This window comes from Heterodontus francisci, unplaced genomic scaffold, assembly GCF_036365525.1.
Source record: "Heterodontus francisci isolate sHetFra1 unplaced genomic scaffold, sHetFra1.hap1 HAP1_SCAFFOLD_411, whole genome shotgun sequence".
Lineage (NCBI taxonomy): Eukaryota > Metazoa > Chordata > Chondrichthyes > Heterodontiformes > Heterodontidae > Heterodontus > Heterodontus francisci.
The window spans coordinates 716695-738412 of NW_027142047.1; positions in this window are offsets into that span (position 1 = coordinate 716695).

Below are 21718 nucleotides of genomic sequence, written 5' to 3' on the forward strand. Positions count from 1 at the left end.
TTGTTCTGTAGGTGATTTACGATCAGTCCTTTAATAATAGGACAGTGATTGTTCTGTAGGTGAATTACGGGCAGTCCTTTAATAATTGGAGAGTGATTGTTCTGTAGGTGATTTACGGTCAGTCCTTTAATAATTGGACAGTGATTGTTCTGTAGGTGATTTACGGTCAGTCCTTTAATAATTGGACAGTGATTGTTCTGTAGGTGATTTACGGTCAGCAATTAATAATTGGACAGTGATTGTTCTGTAGGTGATTTACGGTCAGTTCTTTAATAATTGGGCAGTGATTGTTCTGTAGGTGATTTGCGGTCAGTCCTTTTAATAATTGGACAGTGATTGTTCTGTAGGTGATTTACGGTCAGTTCTTTAATAATTGGGCAGTGATTGTTCTGCAGGTGATTTACGGTCAGTGCTTTAATAATTGGACAGTGATTGTTCTGTAGGTGATTTACGGTCAGTCCTTTAATAATTGGACAGTGATTGATCTGTAGGTGATTTACGGTCAGTACTTTAATAATTGGACAGTGATTGTTCTGTAGGTGATTTACGGTCTGTCCTTTAATAATTGGATAGTGATTGTTCTGTAGGTGATTTACGGTCAGTCCTTTAATAATTGGACAGTGATTGTTCCGTAGGTGATTTCCGGTCAGTCCTTTAATAATTGGACAGTGATTGTTCAGTAGGTGATTTACGGTCAGTCCTTTAATAATTGGATAGTGATTGTTCTGTAGGTGATTTACAGTCAGTCCTTTAATAATTGGACAGTGATTGTTCTGTAGGTGATTTACAGTCAGTCCTTTAATAATTGGACAGTGAATGTTCTGTAGGTGATTTACGGTCAGTCCTTTAATAATTGGACAGTGATTGTTCTGTAGGTGATTTACTGTCAGTCCTTTAATAATTGGATAGTGATTGTTCCGTAGGACATTTCCGGTCAGTCCTTTAATAATTGGACAGTGATTGTTCTGTAGAAGATTTACGGTCAGTCCTTTAATAATTGGACAGTGATTGTTCTGTAGGTGATTTACAGTCAGTCCTTTAATAATTGGACAGTGATTGTTCTGTAGGTGATTTACTGTCAGTCCTTTAATAATTGGACAGTGATTGTTCTGTAGGTGATTTACAGTCAGTCCTTTAATAATTGGACAGTGATTGTTCCGTCGGAGATTTCCGGTCAGTCCTTTAATAATTGGATAGTGATTGTTCTGTAGGTGATTTACTGTCAGTCCTTTAATGATTGGACAGTGATTGTTCTGTAGGTGATTTACTGTCAGTCCTTTAATGATTGGACAGTGATTGTTCCGTAGGTGATTTCCGGTCAGTCCTTTAATAATTGGACAGTGGTTGTTCTGTAGGTGATTTACGGTCAGTCCTTTAATAATAGGACAATGATTGTTCTGTAGGCGATTTACGGTCAGTCCTTTAATAATTGGATAGTGATTGTTCTGTAGGTGATTTACGGCCAGTCCTTTAATAATTGGATAGTGATTGTTCTGTAGGTGATTTACGGTCAGTCCTTTAATAATTGGACAGTGATTGTTCTGTCGGTGATTCACGGTCAGTCATTTAATAATTGGATAGTCATTGTTCTGTAGGTGATTTACGGTCAGTCCTTTAATAATTGGACAGTGATTGTTCTGTAGGTGATTTACGGTCAGTCCTTTAATAATTGGACAGTGATTGTTCTGTCGGTGATTTACGGTCAGTCCTTTAATAATTGGACAGTGATTGTTCTGTTGGTGATTTACGGTCAGTCCTTTAATAATTGGACAGTGATTGTTCTGTCGGTGATTTACGGTCAGTCATTTAATAATTGGACAGTGGTTGTTCTGTAGGTGATTTACGGTCAGTCCTTTAATAATTGGACAGTGATTGTTCTGTAGGTGTTTTACGGTCATCCTTTAATAATTGGACAGTGATTGTTCTGTTGGTGATTTACGGTCAGTCCTTTAATAATTGGAGAGTGATTGTTCTGTAGGTGATTTACGGTCAGTCCTTTAATAATTGGACAGTGATTGTTCTGTAGGTGATTTACGGTCAGTCCTTTAATAATTGGACAGTGATTGTTCTGTAGGTGATTTACGTTCAGTCCTTTAATAATTGGACAGTGATTGTTCTGTAGGTGATTTACGGTCAGTCCTTTAATAATTGGACAGTGATTGTTTGTAGGTGATTTACGGTCAGTTCTTTAATAATTGGGCAGTGATTGTTCTGTAGGTGATTTGCGGTCAGTCCTTTAATAATTGGACAGTGATTGTTCTGTAGGTGATTTACGGTCAGTTCTTTAATAATTGGGCAGTGATTGTTCTGCAGGTGATTTACGGTCAGTCCTTTAATAATTGGACAGTGATTGTTCTGTAGGTGATTTACGGTCAGTCCTTTAATAATTGGACAGTGATTGTTCTGTAGGTGATTTACGGTCAGTCCTTTAATAATTGGACAGTGATTGTTCTGTAGGTGATTTACGGTCTGTCCTTTAATAATTGGATAGTGATTGTTCTGTAGGTGATTTACGGTCAGTCCTTTAATAGTTGGACAGTGATTGTTCCGTAGGTGATTTCCGGTCAGTCCTTTAATAATTGGACAGTGATTGTTCTGTAGGTGATTTACGGTCAGTCCTTTAATAATTGGATAGTGATTGTTCTGTAGGTGATTTACAGTCAGTCCTTTAATAATTTGACAGTGATTGTTCTGTAGGTGATTTACAGTCAGTCCTTTAATAATTGGACAGTGATTGTTCTGTAGGTGATTTACGGTCAGTCCTTTAATAATTGGACAGTGATTGTTCTGTAGGTGATTTACGGTCAGTCCTTTAATAATTGGATAGTGATTGTTCTGTAGGTGATTTACGGTCAGTCCTTTAATAATTGGACAGTGATTGTTCCGTAGGTGATTTCCGGTCAGTCCTTTAATAATTGGACAGTGATTGTTCTGTAGGTGATTTACGGTCAGTCCTTTAATAATTGGATAGTGATTGTTCTGTAGGTGATTTACAGTCAGTCCTTTAATAATTGGACAGTGATTGTTCTGTAAGTGATTTACAGTCAGTCCTTTAATAATTGGACAGTGATTGTTCTGTAGGTGATTTACGGTCAGTCCTTTAATAATTGGACAGTGATTGATCTGTAGGTGATTTACGGTCAGTACTTTAATAATTGGACAGTGATTGTTCTGTAGGTGATTTACGGTCTGTCCTTTAATAATTGGATAGTGATTGTTCTGTAGGTGATTTACGGTCAGTCCTTTAATAATTGGACAGTGATTGTTCCGTAGGTGATTTCCGGTCAGTCCTTTAATAATTGGACAGTGATTGTTCTGTAGGTGATTTACGGTCAGTCCTTTAATAATTGGACAGTGATTGTTCTGTAGGTGATTTACAGTCAGTCCTTTAATAATTGGACAGTGATTGTTCTGTAGGTGATTTACGGTCAGTCCTTTAATAATTGGACAGTGATTGTTCTGTAGGTGATTTATGGTCAGTCCTTTAATAATTGGACAGTGATTGTTCTGTAGGTGATTGACGGTCAGTCCTTTAATAATTGGACAGTGATTGTTCTGTAGGTGATTTACTGTCAGTCCTTTAATAATTGGACAGTGATTGTTCTGTAGGTGATTTACGGTCAGTCCTTTAATAATTGGACAGTGATTGTTCTGTAGGTGATTTACGGTCAGTCCTTTAATAATTGGATAGTGATTGTTCTGTAGGTGATTTACAGTCAGTCCTTTAATAATTGGACAGTGTTTGTTCTGTAGGTGATTTACAGTCAGTCCTTTAATAATTGGACAGTGATTGTTCTGTAGGTGATTTACGTTCAGTCCTTTAATAATTGGACAGTGATTGTTCTGTAGGTGATTTACAGTCAGTCCTTTAATAATTGGATAGTGATTGTTCCGTAGGACATTTCTGGTCAGTCCTTTAATAATTGGACAGTGATTGTTCTGTAGGTGATTTACGGTCAGTCCTTTAATAATTGGACAGTGATTGTTCTGTAGGTGATTTACAGTCAGTCCTTTAATAATTGGACAGTGATTGTTCTGTAGGTGATTGACAGTCAGTCCTTTAATAATTGGATAGTGATTGTTCTGTAGGTGATTTACTGTCAGTCCTTTAATAATTGGACAGTGATTGTTCTGTAGGTGATTTACAGTCAGTCCTTTAATAATTGGAAAGTGATTGTTCCGTAGGAGAATTCGGGTCAGTCCTTTAATAATTGGATAGTGATTGTTCTGTAGGTGATTTACTGTCAGTCCTTTAATGATTGGACAGTGATTGTTCTGTAGGTGATTTACTGTCAGTCCTTTAATGATTGGACAGTGATTGTTCCGTAGGTGATTTCCGGTCAGTCCTCTAATAATTGGACAGTGGTTGTTCTGTAGGTGATTTACGGTCAGTCCTTTAATAATAGGACAATGATTGTTCTGTAGGCGATTTACGGTCAGTCCTTTAATAATTGGATAGTGATTGTTCTGTAGGTGATTTACGGTCAGTCCTTTAATAATTGGATAGTGATTGTTCTGTAGGTGACTTACGGTCAGTCCTTTAATAATTGGACAGTGATTGTTCTGTCGGTGATTAACGGTCAGTCATTTAATAATTGGATAGTGATTGTTCTGTAGGTGATTTACGTTCAGTCCTTTAATAATTGGACAGTGATTGTTCTGTAGGTGATTTACGGTCAGTCCTTTAATAATTGGATAGTGATTGTTCTGTCGGTGATTTACGGTCAGTCCTTTAATAATTGGACAGTGATTGTTCTGTTGGTGATTTACGGTCAGTCCTTTAATAATTGGACAGTGATTGTTCTGTCGGTGATTTACGGTCAGTCATTTAATAATTGGACAGTGGTTGTTCTGTAGGTGATTTACGGTCAGTCCTTTAATAATTGGACAGTGATTGTTCTGTAGGTGTTTTACGGTCAGTCCTTTAATAATTGGACAGTGATTGTTCTGTTGGTGATTTACGGTCAGTCCTTTAATAATTGGAGAGTGATTGTTCTGTAGGTGATTTTCGGTCAGTCCTTTAATAATTGGACAGTGATTGTTCTGTAGGTGATTTATGGTCAGTCCTTTAATAATTGGACAGTGATTGTTCTGTAGGTGATTTACAGTCAGTCCTTTAATAATAGGACAATGATTGTTCTGTAGGCGATTTACGGTCAGTCCTTTAATAATTGGATAGTGATTGTTCTGTAGGTGATTTACGGTCAGTCCTTTAATAATTGGACAGTGATTGTTCTGTCGGTGATTCACGGTCAGTCATTTAATAATTGGATAGTCATTGTTCTGTAGGTGATTTACGGTCAGTCCTTTAATAATTGGACAGTGATTGTTCTGTAGGTGATTTACGGTCAGTCCTTTAATAATTGGACAGTGATTGTTCTGTCGGTGATTTACGGTCAGTCCTTTAATAATTGGACAGTGATTGTTCTGTTGGTGATTTACGGTCAGTCCTTTAATAATTGGACAGTGATTGTTCTGTCGGTGATTTACGGTCAGTCATTTAATAATTGGACAGTGGTTGTTCTGTAGGTGATTTACGGTCAGTCCTTTAATAATTGGACAGTGATTGTTCTGTAGGTGTTTTACGGTCATCCTTTAATAATTGGACAGTGATTGTTCTGTTGGTGATTTACGGTCAGTCCTTTAATAATTGGAGAGTGATTGTTCTGTAGGTGATTTACGGTCAGTCCTTTAATAATTGGACAGTGATTGTTCTGTAGGTGATTTACGGTCAGTCCTTTAATAATTGGACAGTGATTGTTCTGTAGGTGATTTACGTTCAGTCCTTTAATAATTGGACAGTGATTGTTCTGTAGGTGATTTACGGTCAGTCCTTTAATAATTGGACAGTGATTGTTTGTAGGTGATTTACGGTCAGTTCTTTAATAATTGGGCAGTGATTGTTCTGTAGGTGATTTGCGGTCAGTCCTTTAATAATTGGACAGTGATTGTTCTGTAGGTGATTTACGGTCAGTTCTTTAATAATTGGGCAGTGATTGTTCTGCAGGTGATTTACGGTCAGTCCTTTAATAATTGGACAGTGATTGTTCTGTAGGTGATTTACGGTCAGTCCTTTAATAATTGGACAGTGATTGTTCTGTAGGTGATTTACGGTCAGTCCTTTAATAATTGGACAGTGATTGTTCTGTAGGTGATTTACGGTCTGTCCTTTAATAATTGGATAGTGATTGTTCTGTAGGTGATTTACGGTCAGTCCTTTAATAGTTGGACAGTGATTGTTCCGTAGGTGATTTCCGGTCAGTCCTTTAATAATTGGACAGTGATTGTTCTGTAGGTGATTTACGGTCAGTCCTTTAATAATTGGATAGTGATTGTTCTGTAGGTGATTTACAGTCAGTCCTTTAATAATTTGACAGTGATTGTTCTGTAGGTGATTTACAGTCAGTCCTTTAATAATTGGACAGTGATTGTTCTGTAGGTGATTTACGGTCAGTCCTTTAATAATTGGACAGTGATTGTTCTGTAGGTGATTTACGGTCAGTCCTTTAATAATTGGATAGTGATTGTTCTGTAGGTGATTTACGGTCAGTCCTTTAATAATTGGACAGTGATTGTTCCGTAGGTGATTTCCGGTCAGTCCTTTAATAATTGGACAGTGATTGTTCTGTAGGTGATTTACGGTCAGTCCTTTAATAATTGGATAGTGATTGTTCTGTAGGTGATTTACAGTCAGTCCTTTAATAATTGGACAGTGATTGTTCTGTAAGTGATTTACAGTCAGTCCTTTAATAATTGGACAGTGATTGTTCTGTAGGTGATTTACGGTCAGTCCTTTAATAATTGGACAGTGATTGATCTGTAGGTGATTTACGGTCAGTACTTTAATAATTGGACAGTGATTGTTCTGTAGGTGATTTACGGTCTGTCCTTTAATAATTGGATAGTGATTGTTCTGTAGGTGATTTACGGTCAGTCCTTTAATAATTGGACAGTGATTGTTCCGTAGGTGATTTCCGGTCAGTCCTTTAATAATTGGACAGTGATTGTTCTGTAGGTGATTTACGGTCAGTCCTTTAATAATTGGACAGTGATTGTTCTGTAGGTGATTTACAGTCAGTCCTTTAATAATTGGACAGTGATTGTTCTGTAGGTGATTTACGGTCAGTCCTTTAATAATTGGACAGTGATTGTTCTGTAGGTGATTTATGGTCAGTCCTTTAATAATTGGACAGTGATTGTTCTGTAGGTGATTGACGGTCAGTCCTTTAATAATTGGACAGTGATTGTTCTGTAGGTGATTTACGGTCAGTCCTTTAATAATTGGACAGTGATTGTTCTGTAGGTGATTTACGGTCTGTCCTTTAATAATTGGATAGTGATTGTTCTGTAGGTGATTTACGGTCAGTCCTTTAATAGTTGGACAGTGATTGTTCCGTAGGTGATTTCCGGTCAGTCCTTTAATAATTGGACAGTGATTGTTCTGTAGGTGATTTACGGTCAGTCCTTTAATAATTGGATAGTGATTGTTCTGTAGGTGATTTACAGTCAGTCCTTTAATAATTTGACAGTGATTGTTCTGTAGGTGATTTACAGTCAGTCCTTTAATAATTGGACAGTGATTGTTCTGTAGGTGATTTACGGTCAGTCCTTTAATAATTGGACAGTGATTGTTCTGTAGGTGATTTACGGTCAGTCCTTTAATAATTGGATAGTGATTGTTCTGTAGGTGATTTACGGTCAGTCCTTTAATAATTGGACAGTGATTGTTCCGTAGGTGATTTCCGGTCAGTCCTTTAATAATTGGACAGTGATTGTTCTGTAGGTGATTTACGGTCAGTCCTTTAATAATTGGATAGTGATTGTTCTGTAGGTGATTTACAGTCAGTCCTTTAATAATTGGACAGTGATTGTTCTGTAAGTGATTTACAGTCAGTCCTTTAATAATTGGACAGTGATTGTTCTGTAGGTGATTTACGGTCAGTCCTTTAATAATTGGACAGTGATTGATCTGTAGGTGATTTACGGTCAGTACTTTAATAATTGGACAGTGATTGTTCTGTAGGTGATTTACGGTCTGTCCTTTAATAATTGGATAGTGATTGTTCTGTAGGTGATTTACGGTCAGTCCTTTAATAATTGGACAGTGATTGTTCCGTAGGTGATTTCCGGTCAGTCCTTTAATAATTGGACAGTGATTGTTCTGTAGGTGATTTACGGTCAGTCCTTTAATAATTGGACAGTGATTGTTCTGTAGGTGATTTACAGTCAGTCCTTTAATAATTGGACAGTGATTGTTCTGTAGGTGATTTACGGTCAGTCCTTTAATAATTGGACAGTGATTGTTCTGTAGGTGATTTATGGTCAGTCCTTTAATAATTGGACAGTGATTGTTCTGTAGGTGATTGACGGTCAGTCCTTTAATAATTGGACAGTGATTGTTCTGTAGGTGATTTACTGTCAGTCCTTTAATAATTGGACAGTGATTGTTCTGTAGGTGATTTACGGTCAGTCCTTTAATAATTGGACAGTGATTGTTCTGTAGGTGATTTACGGTCAGTCCTTTAATAATTGGATAGTGATTGTTCTGTAGGTGATTTACAGTCAGTCCTTTAATAATTGGACAGTGATTGTTCTGTAGGTGATTTACAGTCAGTCCTTTAATAATTGGACAGTGATTGTTCTGTAGGTGATTTACGTTCAGTCCTTTAATAATTGGACAGTGATTGTTCTGTAGGTGATTTACAGTCAGTCCTTTAATAATTGGATAGTGATTGTTCCGTAGGACATTTCTGGTCAGTCCTTTAATAATTGGACAGTGATTGTTCTGTAGGTGATTTACGGTCAGTCCTTTAATAATTGGACAGTGATTGTTCTGTAGGTGATTTACAGTCAGTCCTTTAATAATTGGACAGTGATTGTTCTGTAGGTGATTGACAGTCAGTCCTTTAATAATTGGATAGTGATTGTTCTGTAGGTGATTTACTGTCAGTCCTTTAATAATTGGACAGTGATTGTTCTGTAGGTGATTTACAGTCAGTCCTTTAATAATTGGAAAGTGATTGTTCCGTAGGAGAATTCGGGTCAGTCCTTTAATAATTGGATAGTGATTGTTCTGTAGGTGATTTACTGTCAGTCCTTTAATGATTGGACAGTGATTGTTCTGTAGGTGATTTACTGTCAGTCCTTTAATGATTGGACAGTGATTGTTCCGTAGGTGATTTCCGGTCAGTCCTCTAATAATTGGACAGTGGTTGTTCTGTAGGTGATTTACGGTCAGTCCTTTAATAATAGGACAATGATTGTTCTGTAGGCGATTTACGGTCAGTCCTTTAATAATTGGATAGTGATTGTTCTGTAGGTGATTTACGGTCAGTCCTTTAATAATTGGATAGTGATTGTTCTGTAGGTGACTTACGGTCAGTCCTTTAATAATTGGACAGTGATTGTTCTGTCGGTGATTAACGGTCAGTCATTTAATAATTGGATAGTGATTGTTCTGTAGGTGATTTACGTTCAGTCCTTTAATAATTGGACAGTGATTGTTCTGTAGGTGATTTACGGTCAGTCCTTTAATAATTGGATAGTGATTGTTCTGTCGGTGATTTACGGTCAGTCCTTTAATAATTGGACAGTGATTGTTCTGTTGGTGATTTACGGTCAGTCCTTTAATAATTGGACAGTGATTGTTCTGTCGGTGATTTACGGTCAGTCATTTAATAATTGGACAGTGGTTGTTCTGTAGGTGATTTACGGTCAGTCCTTTAATAATTGGACAGTGATTGTTCTGTAGGTGTTTTACGGTCAGTCCTTTAATAATTGGACAGTGATTGTTCTGTTGGTGATTTACGGTCAGTCCTTTAATAATTGGAGAGTGATTGTTCTGTAGGTGATTTTCGGTCAGTCCTTTAATAATTGGACAGTGATTGTTCTGTAGGTGATTTATGGTCAGTCCTTTAATAATTGGACAGTGATTGTTCTGTAGGTGATTTACAGTCAGTCCTTTAATAATAGGACAATGATTGTTCTGTAGGCGATTTACGGTCAGTCCTTTAATAATTGGATAGTGATTGTTCTGTAGGTGATTTACGGTCAGTCCTTTAATAATTGGACAGTGATTGTTCTGTCGGTGATTCACGGTCAGTCATTTAATAATTGGATAGTCATTGTTCTGTAGGTGATTTACGGTCAGTCCTTTAATAATTGGACAGTGATTGTTCTGTAGGTGATTTACGGTCAGTCCTTTAATAATTGGACAGTGATTGTTCTGTCGGTGATTTACGGTCAGTCCTTTAATAATTGGACAGTGATTGTTCTGTTGGTGATTTACGGTCAGTCCTTTAATAATTGGACAGTGATTGTTCTGTCGGTGATTTACGGTCAGTCATTTAATAATTGGACAGTGGTTGTTCTGTAGGTGATTTACGGTCAGTCCTTTAATAATTGGACAGTGATTGTTCTGTAGGTGTTTTACGGTCATCCTTTAATAATTGGACAGTGATTGTTCTGTTGGTGATTTACGGTCAGTCCTTTAATAATTGGAGAGTGATTGTTCTGTAGGTGATTTACGGTCAGTCCTTTAATAATTGGACAGTGATTGTTCTGTAGGTGATTTACGGTCAGTCCTTTAATAATTGGACAGTGATTGTTCTGTAGGTGATTTACGTTCAGTCCTTTAATAATTGGACAGTGATTGTTCTGTAGGTGATTTACGGTCAGTCCTTTAATAATTGGACAGTGATTGTTTGTAGGTGATTTACGGTCAGTTCTTTAATAATTGGGCAGTGATTGTTCTGTAGGTGATTTGCGGTCAGTCCTTTAATAATTGGACAGTGATTGTTCTGTAGGTGATTTACGGTCAGTTCTTTAATAATTGGGCAGTGATTGTTCTGCAGGTGATTTACGGTCAGTCCTTTAATAATTGGACAGTGATTGTTCTGTAGGTGATTTACGGTCAGTCCTTTAATAATTGGACAGTGATTGTTCTGTAGGTGATTTACGGTCAGTCCTTTAATAATTGGACAGTGATTGTTCTGTAGGTGATTTACGGTCTGTCCTTTAATAATTGGATAGTGATTGTTCTGTAGGTGATTTACGGTCAGTCCTTTAATAGTTGGACAGTGATTGTTCCGTAGGTGATTTCCGGTCAGTCCTTTAATAATTGGACAGTGATTGTTCTGTAGGTGATTTACGGTCAGTCCTTTAATAATTGGATAGTGATTGTTCTGTAGGTGATTTACAGTCAGTCCTTTAATAATTTGACAGTGATTGTTCTGTAGGTGATTTACAGTCAGTCCTTTAATAATTGGACAGTGATTGTTCTGTAGGTGATTTACGGTCAGTCCTTTAATAATTGGACAGTGATTGTTCTGTAGGTGATTTACGGTCAGTCCTTTAATAATTGGATAGTGATTGTTCTGTAGGTGATTTACGGTCAGTCCTTTAATAATTGGACAGTGATTGTTCCGTAGGTGATTTCCGGTCAGTCCTTTAATAATTGGACAGTGATTGTTCTGTAGGTGATTTACGGTCAGTCCTTTAATAATTGGATAGTGATTGTTCTGTAGGTGATTTACAGTCAGTCCTTTAATAATTGGACAGTGATTGTTCTGTAAGTGATTTACAGTCAGTCCTTTAATAATTGGACAGTGATTGTTCTGTAGGTGATTTACGGTCAGTCCTTTAATAATTGGACAGTGATTGATCTGTAGGTGATTTACGGTCAGTACTTTAATAATTGGACAGTGATTGTTCTGTAGGTGATTTACGGTCTGTCCTTTAATAATTGGATAGTGATTGTTCTGTAGGTGATTTACGGTCAGTCCTTTAATAATTGGACAGTGATTGTTCCGTAGGTGATTTCCGGTCAGTCCTTTAATAATTGGACAGTGATTGTTCTGTAGGTGATTTACGGTCAGTCCTTTAATAATTGGACAGTGATTGTTCTGTAGGTGATTTACAGTCAGTCCTTTAATAATTGGACAGTGATTGTTCTGTAGGTGATTTACGGTCAGTCCTTTAATAATTGGACAGTGATTGTTCTGTAGGTGATTTATGGTCAGTCCTTTAATAATTGGACAGTGATTGTTCTGTAGGTGATTGACGGTCAGTCCTTTAATAATTGGACAGTGATTGTTCTGTAGGTGATTTACTGTCAGTCCTTTAATAATTGGACAGTGATTGTTCTGTAGGTGATTTACGGTCAGTCCTTTAATAATTGGACAGTGATTGTTCTGTAGGTGATTTACGGTCAGTCCTTTAATAATTGGATAGTGATTGTTCTGTAGGTGATTTACAGTCAGTCCTTTAATAATTGGACAGTGATTGTTCTGTAGGTGATTTACAGTCAGTCCTTTAATAATTGGACAGTGATTGTTCTGTAGGTGATTTACGTTCAGTCCTTTAATAATTGGACAGTGATTGTTCTGTAGGTGATTTACAGTCAGTCCTTTAATAATTGGATAGTGATTGTTCCGTAGGACATTTCTGGTCAGTCCTTTAATAATTGGACAGTGATTGTTCTGTAGGTGATTTACGGTCAGTCCTTTAATAATTGGACAGTGATTGTTCTGTAGGTGATTTACAGTCAGTCCTTTAATAATTGGACAGTGATTGTTCTGTAGGTGATTGACAGTCAGTCCTTTAATAATTGGATAGTGATTGTTCTGTAGGTGATTTACTGTCAGTCCTTTAATAATTGGATAGTGATTGTTCTGTAGGTGATTTACGGTCACCCTTTAATAATTGGACAGTGATTGTTCTGTAAGTGATTTACAGTCAGTCCTTTAATAATTGGACAGTGATTGTTCTGTAGGTGATTTACGGTCAGTCCTTTAATAATTGGACAGTGATTGTTCTGTAGGTGATTTACAGTCAGTCCTTTAATAATTGGACAGTGATTGTTCTGTAGGTGATTTACAGTCAGTCCTTTAATAATTGGAAAGTGATTGTTCCGTAGGAGAATTCGGGTCAGTCCTTTAATAATTGGATAGTGATTGTTCTGTAGGTGATTTACTGTCAGTCCTTTAATGATTGGACAGTGATTGTTCTGTAGGTGATTTACTGTCAGTCCTTTAATGATTGGACAGTGATTGTTCCGTAGGTGATTTCCGGTCAGTCCTCTAATAATTGGACAGTGGTTGTTCTGTAGGTGATTTACGGTCAGTCCTTTAATAATAGGACAATGATTGTTCTGTAGGCGATTTACGGTCAGTCCTTTAATAATTGGATAGTGATTGTTCTGTAGGTGATTTACGGTCAGTCCTTTAATAATTGGATAGTGATTGTTCTGTAGGTGACTTACGGTCAGTCCTTTAATAATTGGACAGTGATTGTTCTGTCGGTGATTAACGGTCAGTCATTTAATAATTGGATAGTGATTGTTCTGTAGGTGATTTACGTTCAGTCCTTTAATAATTGGACAGTGATTGTTCTGTAGGTGATTTACGGTCAGTCCTTTAATAATTGGATAGTGATTGTTCTGTCGGTGATTTACGGTCAGTCCTTTAATAATTGGACAGTGATTGTTCTGTTGGTGATTTACGGTCAGTCCTTTAATAATTGGACAGTGATTGTTCTGTCGGTGATTTACGGTCAGTCATTTAATAATTGGACAGTGGTTGTTCTGTAGGTGATTTACGGTCAGTCCTTTAATAATTGGACAGTGATTGTTCTGTAGGTGTTTTACGGTCAGTCCTTTAATAATTGGACAGTGATTGTTCTGTTGGTGATTTACGGTCAGTCCTTTAATAATTGGAGAGTGATTGTTCTGTAGGTGATTTTCGGTCAGTCCTTTAATAATTGGACAGTGATTGTTCTGTAGGTGATTTATGGTCAGTCCTTTAATAATTGGACAGTGATTGTTCTGTAGGTGATTTACAGTCAGTCCTTTAATAATAGGACAATGATTGTTCTGTAGGCGATTTACGGTCAGTCCTTTAATAATTGGATAGTGATTGTTCTGTAGGTGATTTACGGTCAGTCCTTTAATAATTGGATAGTGATTGTTCTGTAGGTGATTTACGGTCAGGCCTTTAATAATTGTACAGTGATTGTTCTGTCGGTGATTAACGGTCAGTCATTTAATAATTGGATAGTGATTTTTCTGTAGGTGATTTACGGTCAGTCCTTTAATAATTGGACAGTGATTGTTCTGTAGGTGATTTACGGTCAGTCCTTTAATAATTGGACAGTGATTGTTCTGTCGGTGATTTACGGTCAGTCCTTTAATAATTGGACAGTGATTGTTCTGTTGGTGATTTACGGTCAGTCCTTTAATAATTGGATAGTGATTGTTCTGTAGGTGATTTACGGTCAGTCCTTTAATAATTGGATAGTGATTGTTCTGTAGGTGACTTACGGTCAGTCCTTTAATAATTGGACAGTGATTGTTCTGTCGGTGATTAACGGTCAGTCATTTAATAATTGGATAGTGATTGTTCTGTAGGTGATTTACGGTCAGTCCTTTAATAATTGGACAGTGATTGTTCTGTAGGTGATTTACGGTCAGTCCTTTAATAATTGGACAGTGATTGTTCTGTCGGTGATTTACGGTCAGTCCTTTAATAATTGGACAGTGATTGTTCTGTAAGTGATTTACAGTCAGTCCTTTAATAATTGGATAGTGATTGTTCCGTAGGACATTTCCGTTCAGTCCTTTAATAATTGGACAGTGATTGTTCTGTAGGTGATTTACGGTCAGTCCTATAATAATTGGACAGTGATTGTTCTGTAGGTGATTTACAGTCAGTCCTTTAATAATTGGACAGTGATTGTTCTGTAGGTGATTTACGGTCAGTCCTTTAATAATTGGATAGTGATTGTTCTGTAGGTGATTTACTGTCAGTCCTTTAATAATTGGACAGTGATTGTTCTGTAGGTGATTTACAGTCAGTCCTTTAATAATTGGACAGTGATTGTTCCGTAGGAGATTTCTGGTCAGTCCTTTAATAATTGGATAGTGATTGTTCTGTAGGTGATTTACTGTCAGTCCTTTAATGATTGGACAGTGATTGTTCTGCAGGTGATTTACTGTCAGTCCTTTAATGATTGGACAGTGATTGTTCCGTAGGTGATTTCCGGTCAGTCCTTTAATAATTGGACAGTGGTTGTTCTGTAGGTGATTTACGGTCAGTCCTTTAATAATAGGACAATGATTGTTCTGTAGGCGATTTACGGTCAGTCCTTTAATAATTGGATAGTGATTGTTCTGTAGGTGATTTACTGTCAGTCCTTTAATAATTGGACAGTGATTGTTCTGTAGGTGATTTACAGTCAGTCCTTTAATAATTGGAAAGTGATTGTTCCGTAGGAGATTTCGGGTCAGTCCTTTAATAATTGGATAGTGATTGTTCTGTAGGTGATTTACTGTCAGTCCTTTAATGATTGGACAGTGATTGTTCCGTAGGTGATTTCCGGTCAGTCCTCTAATAATTGGACAGTGGTTGTTCTGTAGGTGATTTACGGTCAGTCCTTTAATAATAGGACAATGATTGTTCTGTAGGCGATTTACGGTCAGTCCTTTAATAATTGGATAGTGATTGTTCTGTAGGTGATTTACGGTCAGTCCTTTAATAATTGGATAGTGATTGTTCTGTAGGTGACTTACGGTCAGTCCTTTAATAATTGGACAGTGATTGTTCTGTCGGTGATTAACGGTCGGTCATTTAATAATTGGATAGTGATTGTTCTGTAGATGATTTACGTTCAGTCCTTTAATAATTGGACAGTGATTGTTCTGTAGGTGATTTACGGTCAGTCCTTTAATAATTGGACAGTGATTGTTCTGTCGGTGATTTACGGTCAGTCCTTTAATAATTGGACAGTGATTGTTCTGTTGGTGATTTACGGTCAGTCCTTTAATAATTGGACAGTGATTGTTCTGTCGGTGATTTACGGTCAGTCATTTAATAATTGGACAGTGGTTGTTCTGTAGGTGATTTACGGTCAGTCCTTTAATAATTGGACAGTGATTGTTCTGTAGGTGTTTTACGGTCAGTCCTTTAATAATTGGACAGTGATTGTTCTGTTGGTGATTTACGGTCAGTCCTTTAATAATTGGAGAGTGATTGTTCTGTAGGTGATTTTCGGTCAGTCCTTTAATAATTGGACAGTGATTGTTCTGTAGGTGATTTATGGTCAGTCCTTTAATAATTGGACAGTGATTGTTCTGTAGGTGATTTACGGTCAGTCCTTTAATAATTGGACAGTGATTGTTCTGTAGGTGATTTACAGTCAGTCCTTTAATAATTGGATAGTGATTGTTCCGTAGGACATTTCCGGTCAGTCCTTTAATAATTGGACAGTGATTGTACTGTAGGTGATTTACGGTCAGTCCTTTAATAATTGGACAGTGATTGTTCTGTAGGTGATTTACAGTCAGTCCTTTAATAATTGGACAGTGATTGTTCTGTAGGTGATTTACGGTCAGTCCTTTAATAATTGGACAGTGATTGTTCTGTAGGTGATTTACGGTCAGTCCTTTAATAATTGGACAGTGATTGTTCTGTAGGTGATTTACAGTCAGTCCTTTAATAATTGGACAGTGATTGTTCTGTAGGTGATTTACGGTCAGTCCTTTAATAATTGGATAGTGATTGTTCTGTAGGTGATTTACGGTCAGTCCTTTAATAATTGGATAGTGATTGTTCTGTAGGTGATTTACTGTCAGTCCTTTAATAATTGGACAGTGATTGTTCTGTAGGTGATTTACAGTCAGTCCTTTAATAATTGGACAGTGATTGTTGCGTAGGAGATTTCCGGTCAGTCCTTTAATAATTGGATAGTGATTGTTCTGTAGGTGATTTACTGTCAGTCCTTTAATGATTGGACAGTGATTGTTCTGTCGGTGATTTACTGTCAGTCCTTTAATGATTGGACAGTGATTGTTCCGTAGGTGATTTCCGGTCAGTCCTTTAATAATTGGACAGTGGTTGTTCTGTAGGTGATTTACAGTCAGTCCTTTAATAATAGGACAATGATTGTTCTGTAGGCGATTTACGGTCAGTCCTTTAATAATTGGATAGTGATTGTTCTGTAGGTGATTTACGGTCAGTCCTTTAATAATTGGATAGTGATTGTTCTGTCGGTGATTAACGGTCAGTCATTTAATAATTGGATAGTGATTTTTCTGTAGGTGATTTACGGTCAGTCCTTTAATAATTGGACAGTGATTGTTCTGTAGGTGATTTACGGTCAGTCCTTTAATAATTGGACAGTGATTGTTCTGTCGGTGATTTACGGTCAGTCCTTTAATAATTGGACAGTGATTGTTCTGTTGGTGATTTACGGTCAGTCCTTTAATAATTGGACAGTGATTGTTCTGTAGGTGATTTACGGTCAGTCCTTTAATAATTGGACAGTGATTGTTCTGTCGGTGATTAACGGTCAGTCATTTAATAATTGGATAGTGATTGTTCTGTAGGTGATTTACGGTCAGTCCTTTAATAATTGGACAGTGATTGTTCTGTAGGTGATTTACGGTCAGTCCTTTAATAATTGGACAGTGATTGTTCTGTCGGTGATTTACGGTCAGTCCTATAATAATTGGACAGTGATTGTTCTGTAAGTGATTTACAGTCAATCCTTTAATAATTGGATGGTGATTGTTCCGTAGGACATTTCCGTTCAGTCCTTTAATAATTGGACAGTGATTGTTCTGTAGGTGATTTACGGTCAGTCCTATAATAATTGGACAGTGATTGTTCTGTAGGTGATTTACAGTCAGTCCTTTAATAATTGGACAGTGATTGTTCTGTAGGTGATTTACGGTCAGTCCTTTAATAATTGGATAGTGATTGTTCTGTAGGTGATTTACTGTCAGTCCTTTAATAATTGGACAGTGATTGTTCTGTAGGTGATTTACAGTCAGTCCTTTAATAATTGGACAGTGATTGTTCCGTAGGAGATTTCTGGTCAGTCCTTTAATAATTGGATAGTGATTGTTCTGTAGGTGATTTACTGTCAGTCCTTTAATGATTGGACAGTGATTGTTCTGCAGGTGATTTACTGTCAGTCCTTTAATGATTGGACAGTGATTGTTCCGTAGGTGATTTCCGGTCAGTCCTTTAATAATTGGACAGTGGTTGTTCTGTAGGTGATTTACGGTCAGTCCTTTAATAATAGGACAATGATTGTTCTGTAGGCGATTTACGGTCAGTCCTTTAATAATTGGATAGTGATTGTTCTGTAGGTGATTTACGGTCAGTCCTTTAATAATTGGATAGTGATTGTTCTGTCGGTGATTAACGGTCAGTCATTTAATAATTTGATAGTGATTGTTCTGTAGGTGATTTACGGTCAGTCCTTTAATAATTGGACAGTGATTGTTCTGTAGGTGATTTACGGTCAGTCCTTTAATAATTGGACAGTGATTGTTCTGTCGGTGATTTACGGTCAGTCCTTTAATAATTGGACAGTGATTGTTCTGTTGGTGATTTACGGTCAGTCCTTTAATAATTGGATAGTGATTGTTCTGTAGGTGATTTACGGTAAGTCCTTTAATAATTGGATAGTGATTGTTCTGTAGGTGACTTACGGTCAGTCCTTTAATAATTGGACAGTGATTGTTCTGTCGGTGATTAACGGTCAGTCATTTAATAATTGGATAGTGATTGTTCTGTAGGTGATTTACGGTCAGTCCTTTAATAATTGGACAGTGATTGTTCTGTAGGTGATTTACGGTCAGTCCTTTAATAATTGGACAGTGATTGTTCTGTCGGTGATTTACGGTCAGTCCTTTAATAATTGGACAGTGATTGTTCTGTTGGTGATTTACGGTCAGTCCTTCAATAATTGGACAGTGATTGTTCTGTCGGTGATTTACGGTCAGTCATTTAATAATTGGACAGTGGTTGTTCTGTAGGTGATTTACGGTCAGTCCTTTAATAATTGGACAGTGATTGTTCTGTAGGTGTTTTACGGTCAGTCCTTTAATAATTGGACAGTGGTTGTTCTGTAGGTGATTTACGGTCAGTCCTTTAATAATTGGAGAGTGATTGTTCTGTAGGTGATTTATGGTCAGTCCTTTAATAATTGGACAGTGATTGTTCTGTTGGTGATTTTCGGTCAGTCCTTTAATAATTGGACAGTGATTGTTCTGTAGGTGATTTATGGTCAGTCCTTTAATAATTGGACAGTGATTGTTCTGTAGGTGATTTACGGTCAGTCCTTTAATAATTGGACAGTGATTGTTCTGTAGGTGATTTACAGTCAGTCCTTTAATAATTGGATAGTGATTGTTCCGTAGGACATTTCCGGTCAGTCCTTTAATAATTGGACAGTGATTGTTCTGTAGGTGATTTACGGTCAGTCCTTTAATAATTGGACAGTGATTGTTCTGCAGGTGATTTACAGTCAGTCCTTTAATAATTGGACAGTGATTGTTCTGTAGGTGATTTACGGTCAGTCCTTTAATAATTGGATAGTGATTGTTCTGTAGGTGATTTACTGTCAGTCCTTTAATAATTGGACAGTGATTGTTCTGTAGGTGATTTACAGTCAGTCCTTTAATAATTGGACAGTGATTGTTCCGTAGGAGATTTCCGGTCAGTCCTTTAATAATTGGATAGTGATTGTTCCGTAGGACATTTCCGGTCAGTCCTTTAATAATTGGACAGTGATTGTTCTGTAGGTGATTTACGGTCAGTCCTTTAATAATTGGACAGTGATTGTTCTGTAGGTGATTTACAGTCAGTCCTTTAATAATTGGACAGTGATTGTTCTGTAGGTGATTTACGGTCAGTCCTTTAATAATTGGACAGTGATTGTTCTGTAGGTGATTTACGGTCAGTCCTTTAATAATTGGACAGTGATTGTTCTGTAGGTGATTTACAGTCAGTCCTTTAATAATTGGACAGTGATTGTTCTGTAGGTGATTTACGGTCAGTCCTTTAATAATTGGATAGTGATTGTTCTGTAGGTGATTTACGGTCAGTCCTTTAATAATTGGATAGTGATTGTTCTGTAGGTGATTTACTGTCAGTCCTTTAATAATTGGACAGTGATTGTTCTGTAGGTGATTTACAGTCAGTCCTTTAATAATTGGACAGTGATTGTTGCGTAGGAGATTTCCGGTCAGTCCTTTAATAATTGGATAGTGATTGTTCTGTAGGTGATTTACTGTCAGTCCTTTAATGATTGGACAGTGATTGTTCTGTCGGTGATTTACTGTCAGTCCTTTAATGATTGGACAGTGATTGTTCCGTAGGTGATTTCCGGTCAGTCCTTTAATAATTGGACAGTGGTTGTTCTGTAGGTGATTTACAGTCAGTCCTTTAATAATAGGACAATGATTGTTCTGTAGGCGATTTACGGTCAGTCCTTTAATAATTGGATAGTGATTGTTCTGTAGGTGATTTACGGTCAGTCCTTTAATAATTGGATAGTGATTGTTCTGTCGGTGATTAACGGTCAGTCATTTAATAATTGGATAGTGATTTTTCTGTAGGTGATTTACGGTCAGTCCTTTAATAATTGGACAGTGATTGTTCTGTAGGTGATTTACGGTCAGTCCTTTAATAATTGGACAGTGATTGTTCTGTCGGTGATTTACGGTCAGTCCTTTAATAATTGGACAGTGATTGTTCTGTTGGTGATTTACGGTCAGTCCTTTAATAATTGGATAGTGATTGTTCTGTAGGTGATTTACGGTCAGTCCTTTAATAATTGGATAGTGATTGTTCTGTAGGTGACTTACGGTCAGTCCTTTAATAATTGGACAGTGATTGTTCTGTCGGTGATTAACGGTCAGTCATTTAATAATTGGATAGTGATTGTTCTGTAGGTGATTTACGGTCAGTCCTTTAATAATTGGACAGTGATTGTTCTGTAGGTGATTTACGGTCAGTCCTTTAATAATTGGACAGTGATTGTTCTGTCGGTGATTTACGGTCAGTCCTTTAATAATTGGACAGTGATTGTTCTGTAAGTGATTTACAGTCAATCCTTTAATAATTGGATAGTGATTGTTCCGTAGGACATTTCCGTTCAGTCCTTTAATAATTGGACAGTGATTGTTCTGTAGGTGATTTACGGTCAGTCCTATAATAATTGGACAGTGATTGTTCTGTAGGTGATTTACAGTCAGTCCTTTAATAATTGGACAGTGATTGTTCTGTAGGTGATTTACGGTCAGTCCTTTAATAATTGGATAGTGATTGTTCTGTAGGTGATTTACTGTCAGTCCTTTAATAATTGGACAGTGATTGTTCTGTAGGTGATTTACAGTCAGTCCTTTAATAATTGGACAGTGATTGTTCCGTAGGAGATTTCTGGTCAGTCCTTTAATAATTGGATAGTGATTGTTCTGTAGGTGATTTACTGTCAGTCCTTTAATGATTGGACAGTGATTGTTCTGCAGGTGATTTACTGTCAGTCCTTTAATGATTGGACAGTGATTGTTCCGTAGGTGATTTCCGGTCAGTCCTTTAATAATTGGACAGTGGTTGTTCTGTAGGTGATTTACGGTCAGTCCTTTAATAATAGGACAATGATTGTTCTGTAGGCGATTTACGGTCAGTCCTTTAATAATTGGATAGTGATTGTTCTGTAGGTGATTTACGGTCAGTCCTTTAATAATTGGATAGTGATTGTTCTGTCGGTGATTAACGGTCAGTCATTTAATAATTGGATAGTGATTGTTCTGTAGGTGATTTACGGTCAGTCCTTTAATAATTGGACAGTGATTGTTCTGTAGGTGATTTACGGTCAGTCCTTTAATAATTGGACAGTGATTGTTCTGTCGGTGATTTACGGTCAGTCC